Source organism: Hetaerina americana, unplaced genomic scaffold (assembly GCF_022747635.1).
Source record: "Hetaerina americana unplaced genomic scaffold, ioHetAmer1.1.p SCAF_1, whole genome shotgun sequence".
Lineage (NCBI taxonomy): Eukaryota > Metazoa > Arthropoda > Insecta > Odonata > Calopterygidae > Hetaerina > Hetaerina americana.
This window is the reverse complement of record NW_027286069.1, coordinates 25,857,567-25,860,473: the sequence shown is the minus strand read 5'-3', so window position 1 is coordinate 25,860,473 and position 2,907 is coordinate 25,857,567.

Sequence of the window (2,907 nt, the reverse complement as noted above, 5' to 3'; positions counted from 1 at the left end):
TCTCTTTCGTGGTCACTCACTGAGGGGGGTGGACCCTCCACAGAGTTAATGCCATGTTTCCTGTGCCAGTCTTATTATTTCCCTTGAGCACTCGCCAAGAAAATATGTGCTTCTTTTTTTGCCCAAATCAGTATTATACCTTTCTCCTTTTACTGTAAAATAGTTTTGCATATCCAAGGTTATTTTATGTAAATTATGGCTGTAACAAATTGTATAAGAAATTAATGCAATGCAAATTTCTTCATTGTTATTATCTAGTCAGTAGAATGAAGTTAAAACTTTATTGCTTATATCTGTGTCAATGACAATATTGATTGGATGAAATAACATCTTGATATGGAAGTTTTTTTGAAACTTGCATTGATCGTTGTGGAGTGAGTTGAAGGTACATCATAACTTTGGGCATCCTAAAAATAATAGCATTGTGTGTATTGACTTCAGAGGGAAAACTCAAGAAATCACATACTCATTAGTTCTCTTGAATGCACTTCGGTTGTGATCTCAAATAATGGATTGGAAATGATTGTGGGCACCTGACCCAGTCAGTAGTGTCCATCTATAGGACATCCTGTAGGTGTGTGTAAAAAGTCAAAAGGTATAGTGCAGGACTCTGAAACTATAATCAAGGTGATATTATCTGCCAAAAATGGAATTTTTATTTAAGTGAGCCATCAAATTTATAAACTATTTTAATTAATTCATAATCTACCACATGATGCAGGTGAAAATGCTGACATATTTGCTCATGAAAATTTAGAAGCGCCCAGTAAATTACATTTCCAACTTTAAAAAAACAATTTCTATTCTTCAAAATTTGGAATCTGAGACCATATAATTGCTGGTTTCCCTACTTACATTACACCTTACCCTTATTTCATCTGTTTGGTACAAGTTTTAATAATGCTATTGCTTTGAGAACAATATTCCCCAAACAAAGGTTGCCTGCTATATACTCCAAAGTTTTATTAACGGTGTCATAAGTTATTTTTACAGAAAAACTGTAATCCACCCCACCTCTCGATACCATGTTGCAATAGTTTAAAATGACTGAAAATTCATTTTATACATACAGCATTGAACAATAGTTGATTGGTGTTGTTTCCATTTGCGAGTGTTTGAAAATCACGACCCATCTCATGCTTAAACTTAAAGAAAATCAGTCAGAATTTAACCCACAATGCAAGTGATGCAAAACTGTTAATTTCTACTGAATCCAAGTATTCAAGCTCAATCCCATTATGTTAATAAAACTATTAATGCGAGTCTGATGTGGTGTAGGGTCTGGACCTGTATTCTGTGCTTCAAATATTTTTGCTAAAATGGCAGGTCAAAAATCTAAACAATATTATATTTGGTGCTGACTTGAATTTACATATAGCAGTAGGGTAGTGCCAAAAATAAATTTAGCAGAGGATGATGTTTGCCATTTCCACCGGGAAAACTAAAGTCACTTGAAGCCCATCCTTACCTCAAGAATAGAGAGCTGAAATATCAAGGCATATCTACTCTTAAAATCTAGGTAAATCACTACTTAGTCAACCTTCTGTGATCTTGATGTTAATATTAGAACCATAATAAACTCTTCATGTTCATTGCTTTGGGGAATAGAGGCCAATGTGGTTATTCCCTTTCACCTCATTTTCATTTTCCGGGAAGAATATCATCCTGTTGAAATATCATGATGGTGTTAGATGAAGTGATATGACTAGTGAAAAGGTTACTCCATTTAAATGTGGTTTACATTTATTATAATACTGGGATCCAAGTTTCAATGCACATCCTTGGAGATAAAGCCACTGCACTGATGATGTGTGGATGCATGACTGGAATGGTTTTAATAAGGCCTCAAATATGAGACATTATTTTAAACTCCTTGAGACTGGAGAAATACCCAATTTAAATTCAGGCAAATGCAATAGATAATGTGCAATCTCTATAATAGGTTTTTAGGAATTACCATGGTGAATCGTGTGTTTGGATACATTTTTATATGTACATATTATAATTGTTTACTAATTAGTGTTTATGCTCATGGGCCTGTTAGTAGAAATTTATAAACTTAATTAATTTACTGCAACATTGAAATCATTCTCTAATCAAAGGTAACATTAACCCTGGGGATATATATTACGTGAAAGGAAATGACTTGCTCTACTGTGAGAAGTGATAATTTCCTCAAATCACAGTGCTACAATTTCTTACATTCATTTGGTATCCACACCAAAAATTTGTGTTTCTTCAGGTTCCCCCTTAACCCTTTGGATTGGTATGAACCCTTTGGATTAGTATGGACCTAAGTGAAGAAAGCAAATGGCTGAACTAGCTGTACCTGCGGTTGATATCCTTTTTCAGATCTTTAACATTTAAGTTTGACCATTTTGCACTTACCAAGATTGGGTAGTTACTTATGTTCTTTTAAGGAAATTGACCGGCCTAAATTGAGTGATAAGTCAGAAGAAAAGTTTCACCCTATTAGTAACCCATCTGGAAGTCTAATTATTTTACCATTTGTGATAAGTAGATCCAATTTTCAAAAAGTAACTTGGCTTTCACTGTAGGTAACTGAAGCTTTGGCTACACTGAGCAGAATTTTTTTCAGGAGGAAAATATGTGCTCATGTATGTAACTTACAAGATATATGTCTAATCATTTGGTCTTCTAAGGTAAATTTTGTGTTTATCTTGCTATTCTTATTTTGGTACCAATTCTATTCAGTTTAATCTAAAGAATGTATTTTTTTTTATACATCCACTGAGTTGTTACACTTGGCATTAATATTGCAAACATATTTATTGAACTTGAGTTATCTACGATATGGACCAATTTTTTAAAGAATTTTAGGAGTAACCTTAGGATCCAATGTTTTATTTAATTAGCTTCATTGATGTAGAATATTGCACGCATGAA